Source organism: Bufo bufo, chromosome 10 (genome assembly GCF_905171765.1).
Source record: "Bufo bufo chromosome 10, aBufBuf1.1, whole genome shotgun sequence".
Lineage (NCBI taxonomy): Eukaryota > Metazoa > Chordata > Amphibia > Anura > Bufonidae > Bufo > Bufo bufo.
Window position 1 is genome coordinate 25217354 of NC_053398.1, and position 13133 is coordinate 25230486.

Consider the following 13133-nt stretch of genomic DNA (forward strand, 5'->3'; position numbering starts at 1 on the left):
TTAACAAAGTATATTTACCAAGATAAAGTACATTACTCAGTGATCTGCTCTCTAGTCTAGATGTTGCAAAAGCACAACTCTCAACATACTTTTGACAGTTGCAGCCTGCTGGGAGTTGCAGTTTTGCAACATCTGGAGAACCACAGGTTGGAGATCATTGCAATATTTGTTACTTAGTCATTGTATATGCCAGACCGGCTTCCTGGCTCCCGCTCCTCAGTCCAACATGAGGCCTGGACGGACACCTGGAAGTCTTGTAATAGAGATAAATGTCCCCAAAAAAAATGAAAACTCGTATTTATTAATATCCATTTAAAATACAGATCCATGAGCCACACCGGCAGAACGCTGTACATGTTTTGAACCAACAGGTAATTAAAGGGGTTGTCCCATCTTGGACATTGGGGGCATATCGCTAGGGCAGCATTAATCTGAGGGCACACGAAGGATGCATTGTTGCTGATTTGTATGTCACAAAGGGGCACGGTCACTATGTAGAGGGCATCATTACTAATTACTAGTGTTGCACAGTGCGGCACTATTGCTGTGTGGGGACACAAAGGAGACTTAGGGTCCATTCACACGTCCGCATCTGTTCCGCAATTTTGCGGAACGGGGGAGAACCCATTCATTTCCAATGGGGTCGGAAAAGATGCAGACAGCACACAGTGTGTTGTCCGCATCCGCGCTTCTGTTCCACGGCCCCGCAAAAAAAAATAGAACATGTCCTATTCTTGTCCGCAGACACGGACAAGAAAAAGCATTTCTATTATAGAAAAATGCGGAACTCACATGGCCGGTGTCCGTGTTTTGCGGATCCGCAATTTGCGGACCGCAAAACACTTGGGGACGTGTGAATGGACCCTAAGCAGGGTTAGGTGTGTAGTGGAATCCTACTGCTCATGCGCCGGGGAGGTGAAGCTTCTACTGGAAGCCTCGTTAGGTTCACTGTACATGATGTCAGCTGTGACGTCTGTACAGGACGTAGCTGAACAGGACGACAGTGGAGAAGATCTGCTCAAGACGTCAGCGGAAGAACCTGGCGGTCACATGAGCACAGCCCAGAACGTGGAGTAGGTAGCACTATGGAGTAGTACCGTAAGTAGTGATGAAACCATCTTTCTTTCCACCAGTTGCTGGCAAGCAGGGATTTCAGCATAATCCCATAGAACCCCTTTAAAGGGGTTGTCTGGACTTGGAGCTGACAACCCTTGGGGTCCTAACCTGTGGCTCTTCTTGTCCGCTTCCAGTCCCCGCAGTCACAGGCTTGAATGTTATGTCACAGCAGTGATGTACCGTTCAAGCTTCTGAGGCTTTTGATTGGCTACAGAGGTCACGGGAACAAGCCACTTCATGGTCCTGTGGGGATCGGAAGCATCTGAGGCTGGAGCAGTGGTAGGACCGCGGACAGACGAGTGGGGTACGTTATGTCCACAGGCACAGGTTAGCACCCCAGGGATTGTCGGCTCCAAGGCCAAACAGCCCCTTTAAATATTGCAGAATGAAGCATATGCACAGATCAGCTATGGCGTCCGTGGGGATCAGTCAGGCTTCTGGCTTATTGTCAGGCATTGGCCTTCCTAGGTTACTCCCACTTCCTTACCTATTACTGATACTTCTGTGTTCAACTAATTATGGCTTTATTTTATTTCATCCTGATAAGCTGAGATTTTACCGTCCGCTCCATGTATAATTATTATCCAGCTACATTATCTGCCCTCTAAGGGTAGGTCCATCAGAAAAATCCACTACATTCACAGTAGAAATCTGAGGCTGACCCTTTGTTGTACATGGTGTAAATCAGCTCCTGGATTAGCCCCATTTAAAGGGAACCTGTTACCACGAAATGCAATGCAATCTGCAGACACCACGTTATAGAGCAGAAGGAGCTGAGCAGATTGATATATAGTTTTATGGGAAAAGATTCAGAAATAGTTGTATTTCATTCACTTAAATCTCTGCTCTTTCTTTTTTCTTTGTAGTATATATTGGAGGCGTGGCGATCTCCTTTGAGTCATGCACACCTGACCAGTCAATCTGTCCTGGAGGCTGGTTTTAAAGTCAGTATAAAACTGAGTCTGCTTATATAGAACCTACCATTAGCCATCTGGCTCCAGGAGAAGTATATGGTGGGTTCAGCATGCATGTTGGTACTTGCATCCCTGGCTCCGATGAAAGCTGTAATGGCACCGGACGGGGTTAAAAGCAAAGTGTACTTGGCTTGCATGCTGACCTGCATTCCCTGGATTTTATGTGGCTGTCATGGCCCATGAACAGGTAGGAACAAGAGTTAGGGACCAGTCAATTGAGACGGCCTTGACGCGGTGAGTGGCTTACTATGCTTTGGCCAAAATATAAACCAATGTCTCATCCAGCATGGAGGGCAGAGTGCTGGATGCAGTGTGCGATCACATTTGCATTTTCCTTTCTGAGCTCAGTTGTACATCGGGAGGTGTTATCAGTGATTGATAGTATTCTGTGTAAGCGTGTATACAGAGAGAGCTGTCAGTCGGTTTAAATGTATAAACTTACTGGACCAGATTTATCATTAGCTCAGGTCAGAATAATGGAGTGAAAAAGTCCCAAAAAAAGTCCCAAAGGCTAAAACTGCGCACAAATTTGCGAATTTTTTCTGCCCTGCACTATGCTCGCCAGTTTTCTGAAAGTGGGCGTGTTTTCTTATGTAAATGAATCTCTAGACAGATTTAGTATTGGGACTATTTAAAAAGTCGCAAAAAAGTCGCAATTTTACTCCAGTGAGGACCATGCTTATCTTATGAGACTTTTTAATAGAACATGCGACTTTTTCATAAAAACGTGCGACTTTTGTAAAGCTGCTTACTGACGGATAAACTGCTACCGTCAAACCACATTTATTACAGTCTTAAAGGGCCGATCATAAATCTGACTTGGCTAAAACTGACTTTAGCTATATGTTAAAGTGGAGTGAGCCGTCAGAGTAATGATAAATCTGGCCCACTGAATCTTTTCCCACAAAACTATATATCAATCTGCTCAGCTCCTCCTGTTCTATAACATGGTGCCTGCAGATGACTGCATTGACTTTTACGGTGACAGGTCCTCCTTAAAGGAGCAAATCCACCTACGGCAGTTTCCTTTAAAAAAAAAAAAAACATGGCAAGAATTGTCTTGTTCATCCCTTTAATTTTGCATGGATTCCCAATGAGAAACAACAAGAGTTGGAATACATGCAATTTTCCTGCGCATGTGGTTCAGAATATTCAGCAATATTCATGCGGAAAAACCACCAAGTGAACATTGCAGATAAAGGGGTTGTGCCGCTAATATAAATGTATCCCGCCCAACAGATAACGCTGTTATGTCACTTTCTCTAAGCGCCCCCATATATCAAAACCGCCTTATTCTAAAGTTATTAGCCTACTGCTGTGGCCTGTGTCAAATCCATTGTCACATTCAGTTGCTGTGGGCTACGTCCTGCATTGGAGCCTTGTAATGTAGGAGGTAGGAGGCGTCATTGGTAAGAACAAGGGGCGTGGTTAGTGTCACATGATCTGCCGATGTCAGGACACATCTCACTGCCTTGAAGCGTGATGGGACAGCAGACACATGACACACCAGGAAGTAGGATTAAAGCATGGGGGGTAAGAGAAAACTGCAAAATGAGATACATAAAAAAAAAAATCCAAGGCGGTATGAGAGCTAGAAGCATCATTGGTAAGAACATGTTTTAAGTGTCACATGATCTGCTGATTCAGAGTAAAAAACGCACCAAAAACCAAATGAGCTTCTTTCTTTATCTGAAATACTTCACATTACAGTGCATACAAAAATGACTCATGGTCGAAAGCACATGTTTATCACAAAAGTCGATACCTAGCGATAAAGTCCTGTGTGCATAGGGTCCATCTGTGGTTCTGTACATGTGGTGCCTAGCAAGCATGTAGCTACGTTTCGGGGGCCCGTCCCCTTTGTCAAGCATGACACATGTCACTGCCTTAAAGGGATTCTGCACTTTGTTTTAACTGATCTATCCTCTGTATAGATCATCAGCATCTGATCGGCGGGGGTCTGACACCCGAACCCCCGCTGATCAGCTGTTTGAGAAGGCAGCAGCGCCGCGGCCTTCTCACTGTTTACCGCAGGCCCAGTGACGTCACGACTAGTATCAACTAGCGTGGGCGGGGCTAAGCTCCATTCAAGTGAACAGAGCTTAGCCCCGCCCCCACGCCAGTTGATACTAGTCGTGACGTCACTGGGCCTGCAGTAAACAGCAGACACATGACACACCAGGAAGTAGGATTCAAGCATGGGAGATAAGAGAAAACTGCAAATGAGAGAAACAAATGTAAAAAAATCCAAGGAGGAATGGGAGCTAGAAGCGTCATTGGTAAGAACAAGGGGTGTGGTTAGTGTCACATGATCTGCTGATGTCAGGACACAGCTCACTGCTTGGAGGCATGATGGGACAGCAGACACATGACAAACCAGGAAGTAAGATTCAAGCATGGGGGATAAGAGAAAACTGTAAAAGAGGATGTATACATACAAGGAAGTATGGGCACTAGAGGAATTGATGAAAATACACTTTAGAGTGAAAAGTAGTTTATGGCAATGATATATCTTGTGTGGCCATATTGTCTCTGCTGACAGCGATGTCTTGGTTTCCGTTCAAGGGGTTTTGCCACTTCAGCAAATAGCATTTATTATGCAGAGAAAGTTTCCATGGTTACGACCACCCTGCAGTCCAGCAGCATGGCCGTGCTTGCACACTATATAAAAAAGTACCAGCTTACGTGAGCTCCCACGGTCACGAACACCAGAGAGGCTGGCATTTTTTCATATAGTGTGCAAGCACCACCACCACTGATGGATTACAGAGTGGTTGTAACCATGGAAATGAGCAGTGTATAATGTGATGGAAAAATGAATCCAGCCAGCAAAGGAGGCAATATGGACAATCACAATACATTAGTAAGTGGCTTGTAGTAACTTTCTCTACATGATAAATGGATGCGGACAGCACACATATAACATCCGTGTGCTGTCCACAATTTTTTGTGGCCTCATAAAAATGAATGGCTCCGCATTTGATCCGTAAAAAATGCCTAAGTGTGTATACTGCACATATGTGCATAGCTCCCAGTCCCTGATAGTCTTAAAGTGCTGTCTCACTTCAGCAAGTGGCATAATGTATTGTTATTATCCATATTGCCTCCTTTGCTGGCTGGATTAATTTTTCCATCACATGATACACTGCTCGTTTCCATGGTTACAACCACCCTGTTATCCATCAGTGGTGGTCGTGCTTGCACACTATAAGAAAAAATGCCAGCCTCTCTGGTTCCCCTGCCCACCTGCTGCTGATTCATATGGAAAAAAACTGTCATTCAGCAGCAGGTGGGCGGGGAGAGTCAGGAGCTCATGAATATTCATGACTCATCATTATCAGCTGGAGCTTTTCAATATAAGATGTTGGCAGATTGACTGGGTCAATTAAAGAAAGTGACCCAGCATTGTGCTAAGAGAATCAGACACTTATTTATGTTGCCCTTAGTTAGGACACCATAAAACTGGTGACAGGTTCCCTTTAAGTCCCTGCCTGCCGCCGTTCTCTTAAAAAACAGACTTTTATAATATGCTAATGAAGCCTCTAGGTGCTATGAGGGCGTTGCTGCAGCACCTAGAGGCTCGGTCTACTCAGCTTTTGGCACGCTCACGTCCACTTGATTGACGTCCTTCTTCTCCGCATTGTCCTCATAAACCCGCGCCTGCGCCGGTCCGTTTAGTATTCGGTGCAGGCGCAGTGAGTGAAGGACTGTCGGCTGCTGCCAGGGAGGCCTGTGACGTAATCAGCGCAGGCGCAGTGAGGAAGCTGGCAGCAGCCGAGCGTCCTTCACTCACTGCGCCGAATACTAAGGCCCAGGCGCGGGATTATGAGGACGATGCGGAGAAGAAGGACGTCAATCAAGTGGACGTGGGCGTGCCAAAAGGCGAGTAGACCGAGCCTCTAGGTGCTACAGCAACGCCCTCATAGCACCTAGAGGCTTCATTAGCATATTATAAAAGTCTGTTTTTTAAGAGAACGGCGGCGGGCAGGGACTTTTTTTTTTCCATATTTGTATCTTTATTGTTTTCTTAATAAAACAAGTATAAAAGGGTTATCTGGTCACAGCAGATGGGTACATATAACAGGTATATTTAGAACAATGCATCGCTTCGATACTAAACATCGTATATACATATAGAGGCATCTAAATCTCGAAGTTCCCTCGATTAGTATCAATACACTGTCACATATATCAAGACCAAAACCCATCCCTGCCCCTGACTACCAAAAAAAAAAAAAAAAACGTATATCCCCCCACCCAGCGTACCTGGCCTGGTACGGCCGCCACGAGGGGCGTTAGGGCAGGGCTGGGACAAGGCCATTTGGTGCCCAGGGCTAAGATGGCAAACTGCGCCCCCCCCCCCCCGGCATACTGGTGGCAATTGATCAGGCAAACTGGCAGCACGCTGGCGGCAATTGATGGGCACAGTGGGGCAAACTGGCAACAATTGATGGGCACAGTGGCTGTGTTTGATGGGCACAGTGGCTGCGTTTAATGGGTACAGTGGCTGCGTTTAATGGGTACAGTGGCTGCGTTTGATGGGTACAGTGGCTGCGTTTGATGAGCAGAGTGGCTGCGTTCGATCGGCACAGTGGCTGCGTTTGATGGGCAAAGTGGCGAAAATTGACGAGTGGCACAGTGGCTGTGTGTGATGGCACAGTGGCTGCATGTGATGGCACAGGGGCTGCATGTGATGGCACAGGGGCTGCATGTGATGGCACAGTGGCGACAATTGATGGCACAGTGGCTGAGTGTGTTGGCACAGTGGCTGCATGTGATGGCACAGTGGCTGCGTTAGGTGGCACAGTGGCTGCATGATGGGCATAGTGGCGACAATTGATGGCACAGTGGCTACGGTTGGTGGGCACAGAGTGGCTGCATGTGATGGCACAGTGAAGCTGCAATTAATGTTTTTTTTTTTTTTACAGAAAAGGCAAGCTTAAAATAACACAAAATCATTTCTTTAAACTGCTTTTTTTTATTAAAAAAATTATGATCATCTCAGTCCAATCCCTGGGATTGGACTGAGATGACCATAATTTTTTTAATAAAAAAATTAGTTTGTTATTTGTATTACATTATTTTCTTACTTTTTACAGTCTGTGTGTGAGTAGCAGCTAGTGAAGGCAGGCTCCTCGTGGCTTGTTCTTCACGCGCCGACACAGCTCCCTGTAGGCTGCGCGAGTCCTCCCTCTCTCACCTCCCACCTCGCCTCCGGCGTGAGCCGGGTGACGTCACACGGCGCACGCCGGTGGTATCAACCAAATGAATCCTCCATGGGGGGGGGGGGGCGAGGAAACGCAGAGGAGGAAAGGGAGCCCGAGCCAGGAGCGCAGTCGGCACAAAATTCATAGGGGGAGAGAAGGAGCAGCGCTGACATGGCTGGTGTGGACGGTGTAGGCGCAGTGGCGTCTCTAGCTTTCAAATTTTGGGGGGGCACACTGGGGGCCAGGACAAAAGTAGGGGGGGCAGCTATAACAATGATACATTTACACAAGTACGCTTAGAAATGCTACAATACTTTACCCAATACCTAAAACCGCAACAGGGAAGAAAAGTCCAGCTGTCTGTGGATGACACTTTTATAGAGAGGGGGATCTGTGGATGACACTGCTATGGGGGGGGATCTGTGGATGCCACATACCGTATATAGCATCTTATGCTATATGTGTCATCCCCAGATCCACCCCATGACAGTGTCATCCCCATTTCCCCCTCCATAACAGTGTCATCCACAGATCTCCCTCCCTATAACAGTGTCATCCACAGATCTCCCTCCCTATAACAGTGTCATCCACAGATCTCCCTCCCTATAACAGTGTCATCCACAGATCTCCCTCCCCGCCTCTCACAGGAGTGTACATATATAAAAAAAGCATATTTCACATGAACACTTACAGTTACTTGGCTTGGCCCTTGGGGATCTCGGACGCCACTTCAACACTTTGGCCGGGGGCTCGGCGGAGCTGATGTTGTGTTTTATCCTAATGAGAAAGATTTCATAATAAGGATTTGGAGAAGGGGCAGAGGGATAGCAGAGCAGGGAGAGGCTGGTGCTGCTACTAGGGGGTCATACCATGGGGGAGTAATAAAACCCACCATAATGCCCCCCAGTAGAAAGAATTCTCTTTATAATGTGCAAAACATACCCCTTTGTAATGCCCCCAGTTGAGCTAATGTCCCCCATAATGTGCCAGTATAAAATACCCCTATATAGTGCCCCAGTAAATGGCTCCATAGTGCTCCTCTCCCCCCTTCCTGCTAGTGCCCCCCATAATGTACCAGTATAAAATGCCCCATATATCGTGCCCCAGTAGATGCCCTCAGTGTCCCCCATAATTTGCAAGTATAAAATACCCCTTCTTAGTGCCCCCCGTAGATGACTCCATAGTACTCCTCTCTCCCCTTCTCCATAGTACCCACCATAATGTGTCCCAGTATAAAATGCTACTGTACAGAGCCCCCCATATAAAACACCCCTTCTTTGTGGCCTCAGTAGATGCCCCTATAGTGCCCACCAATAATGTGCCAGTAATAAGTGCCCTCAATAACGTGCCACTGCCAGTAACAAGAGCCCCCCAATGTGCCAGTAACAAGAGCCCCATCACGTGCCAGTAATAAGCCCCCCATCACGTGCCAGTAATAAGCCCCCCATCACGTGCCAGTACTAAGCCCCCCATCACGTGCCAGTAATAGGCCCCCCCATTACGTGCCAGTAATAAGCCCCCCCATTACGTGCCAGTAATAAGCCCCCCATTACGTGCCAGTAATAAGCCCCCCATTACGTGTCAGTAATAAGCCCCCCCATTACGTGCCAGCAATAAGCCCCCCATTACGTGCTTGTAATAAGCCCCCCATTACGTGCCAGTATTAAGCCCCACCATCACTTGCCAGTATTAAGCCCCCCATCATGTGCCAGTATTAAGCCCCCCCATCATCATGTGCCAGTATTAAGCCCCCCCATCATGTGCCAGTATTAAGCCCCCCCATTGTAATAAGCCCCCCCATTGTAATAAGCCCCCCATTGTAATAAGCCCCCCCATTGTAATAAGCCCCCTCATTGTAATAAGCCCCCCCATTGTAATAAGCCCCCCTCATTGTAATAAGCCCCCCATTGTAATAAGCCCCCCTCATTGTAATAAGCCCCCCTCATTGTAATAAGCCCCCCCATTGTAATAACCCCCCCCCCCATTGTAATAAGCCCCCTCCATTGTAATAAGCCCCCTCATTGTAATAATCCCCCCATTGTAATAAGCCCCCCCCATTGTAATAAGCCCCCTCATTGTAATAAGCCCCCCCCATTGTAATAAGCCCCCCCATTGTAATAAGTCCCCCCATTGTAATAAGCCCCCCCATTGTAATAAGTCCCCCCACTGTAATAAGCCCCCCTCATTGTAATAAGCCCCCCTCATTGTAATAAGCCCCCCCCATTGTAATAAGCCGCCCCCCCCCCCCCCCCCCCCAATGCCAGTAACACTATTGTAAAAAAAAAAAACAACAGAAAAAAACACGTATACTTACCTCAGTGTCAGCGATGCGATGCAGACTCTTCCTGTGTCCCGCGCTGTAAGGCTCGGGCGGTGCGATGACGTCATCGCCCCGCCTTCGCCGGCCTCTGATAGGCTGCCGGCCTAGTGCCTGCAGCCTATCAGAGGAAGGGGAAGGGACACGCCTCTCCCTCCCCTGCACCTCCGCTGGCACAGGCAGATTACTAAGGAGATGAGCGCAATGGAAGCGCTCATCTCCCTGTGCCCGGCGGCGGCGGCTCACTTGGGGGGGCATTTTAGTTGGGGGGGCACATGGGGGGGCACAGCACTTCACCTGCGCCCCCCTCCTGTCCGCAAATGGTAGCGCCCAGGGCACCCGCTCCTTCGGCCCCTGCCTTGTACCGGCCCTGCGTTAGGGCGCTCATGCCCCTCTATTGGGTATTTTTCAAACCTTCATAGATGTCGAGTCCTATTTAATGTGGACTGTTATGGTGATATTCATTATTTAAGAGTGCACGACAATTTATTTGTTTAGTATTTGGCCATAACCCCATCGACAGAAAAAGGGGGGACATCAGTTCCAGTCAGGGTGTGCCCCTCTCGCCACTTCCCCCTGCTATCTATCTATACTCCCATTTCTATGGCGTAGCTCACCCCGCGCCGTTTCATAGCCTCAAAGTCTGTTATTCGTGCCATTAAGTTTTGCCATTCATTTATTGATGGCGTCCTATCTTTCACCCATTGTCTCATGATTATTACCTTGGCCAATAAAAATCCCTTCAGCCAATAAGCCTGTTCATTTTTGGTGGTTCTTTTCTTGTACTCGGGAGGAAGAAGTCCAAGCACAACTGCTTGGATAGTTAAAGGGGGGTGATTCCCACTTTGTACCGCCATCGCCTGGAATATGCTACCCCAAAAGAGCTTAATAACTGGGCAGTCCCACAGCATATGTATAAACCCAGCGGCTACCAGAGAGCATTTCAAGCAACTAAATGCTTGTCCCTTGTTACTATACATTTTAGATAGGAGACTCGGGGTAACATATAAACGGTGAATTATTTTAAATTGTGTCAATCGGTGTTGTCTCGAAGGCGAAGCCTTCTTGATGTTTTGATATATTTCCCGCCATTGTGAAGGGTTACATTCCCCTATATCCACCTTCCATTTATCTACACTTTTAAATTTAGTGACCGTGCTGAGTTCCTCAATAAATCTCTTATATATTAGTGAGATCTTAACTTTATTCCCTACTATATTATAACAAAATAATAAAAACCTCTGAGTGGCTGCTATAAAAGGTATTTTTTTCAGTGTGCAAGCTAATGCGTGTTGTATTTGAAAGTATCTATATTGTTCTAATGCAGTTATTGGTGTGTGTTGGAACAGTTCCCCTATTAATTTAATTTTCCCTTTCGTGTATACAGTCATGTGAAAAAATTAGGACACCCTTTGAAAGCATGTGGTTTTTTTGTAACATTTTTAATAAATGGTTATTTCATCTCCGTTTCAACAATACAGAGAGATTAAAGTAATCCAACTAAACAAAGAAAACTGAAGAAAAGTCTTTTCAAGATCTTCTGTAAATGTCATTCTACAAAAATGCCTATTCTAACTGAGGAAAAAGATAGGACACCCTCACATGTATTCCCTCTTAAATTGGCTCAGATCTCACACAGGTATATCACACCAGGTGCACATAATTAATAGATCGTTACTCTGCATGTTGAATGAGGCTTGCCCTATTTAAACCTCAGACATTTAGTTTGGTGTGCTCCTGACTGTTGAAGTGAGAGTGAGCACCATGGTGAGAGCAAAAGAGCTGTCAGAGGACTTCAGAAAAAAGATTGTAGCAGCCTATGAGTCTGGGAAGGGATTTAAAAAGATCTCAAAAGATTTTGAAATCAGCCATTCCACTGTCCGGAAGATAGTCTACAAGTGGAGGGCTTTCAAAACAACTGCCAACATGCCCAGGACTGGTCGCCCCAGCAAGTTCACCCCAAGAGCAGACCGCAAGATGCTAAAAGAGGTATCCAAAAACCCTAAAGTGTCATCTCGAGAACTACAGCAGGCTCTGGCTACTGTTGATGTAGAAGTACATGCCTCTACAATCAGAAAGAGACTGTACAAGTTTAACTTGCATGGGAGGTGTGCAGGGAGGAAACCTTTGCTTTCCAAGAGAAACATCGAGGCCAGACTGACATTTGCCAGCGATAAAGTTGACAAAGACCAGGACTTCTGGAATAATGTTCTTTGGACAGATGAGTCCAAAATTGAATTATTTGGACACAACAGCAGAGGACATGTTTGGCGTAAACCAAACACAGCATTCCAAGAAAAGAACCTCATACCAACTGTGAAGCATGGAGGTGGAAGTGTCATGGTTTGGGGCTGCTTTGCTGCAGCAGGACCTGGTCAGCTCACCATCATAGAATCCACGATGAATTCTACTGTGTATCAGAAGGTGCTTGAAGAACATGTGAGACCATCAGTTAGAAAATTAAAGCTGAAGCGGAACTGGACCATGCAACATGACAATGACCCAAAACATACTAGTAAATCAACCAAAGATTGGCTGAAAAAGAAGAAATGGAGAGTCCTGGAATGGCCAAGTCAAAGTCCAGATTTGAATCCCATTGAGATGCTGTGGGGTGACTTGAAAAGGGCTGTACGTGCAAGAAACCCCTCAAACATCTCACAGCTGAAAAAGTTCTGCATTGAGGAGTGGGGTAAAATTTCCTCAGACCGATGTCGAAGACTGGTAGATGGCTACAAGAACCGTCTCACTGCAGTTATTTCAGCCAAAGGAGGTAACACTCGCTATTAGGGGCAAGGGTGTCCTATCTTTTTCCTCAGTTAGAATAGGCATTTTTGTAGAATGACATTTACAGAAGATCTTGAAAAGACTTTTCTTCAGTTTTCTTTGTTTAGTCGGATTACTTTAATCTCTCTGTATTGTTGAAACGGAGATGAAATAACCATTTATTAAAAATGTTACAAAAAACCACATGCTTTCAAAGGGTGTCCTAATTTTTTCACATGACTGTATATGTGAAAGTAACGTGATACCTTTTCGAGTCCAATAATCATTTTCGTTAAGTGCCAAGAATTCTGTTAGCACAGGGTTATCCCATAGCGGGGAGAAGTCCAGAATTTGGGGGGCCTGGATGAGTGCCTTGATTTTATTCCAGGTCTTCTGTAGCGCGGCCCCAATGGGGCAACAAATATCTGCACGCTCCAGAAGCCCAGATTCCAGTATATTGAATATATTATATGTATGCTGTTATAGTTGCCCAGAAATATGGGATAATAATACTCCATCCCCGGTATTGACGCACCACTGTAGTTGTGAACACAAGTAATAGATTTGAAAATGGGGCAGGCCTAGGCCGCCATCACTTACCGCCATTCGCAAGTATTGTAGCTTAATACGGACCCTTTTTCTGCCCCAAATCAAGTCATTTATCAATCGATCAATCAAATTGAAGACGCTGTCTTCAATCCAGGCAGGGCAGGAGCTAACCGTATACAGTATCCAAGGCAGCAAAACCATTTTAAT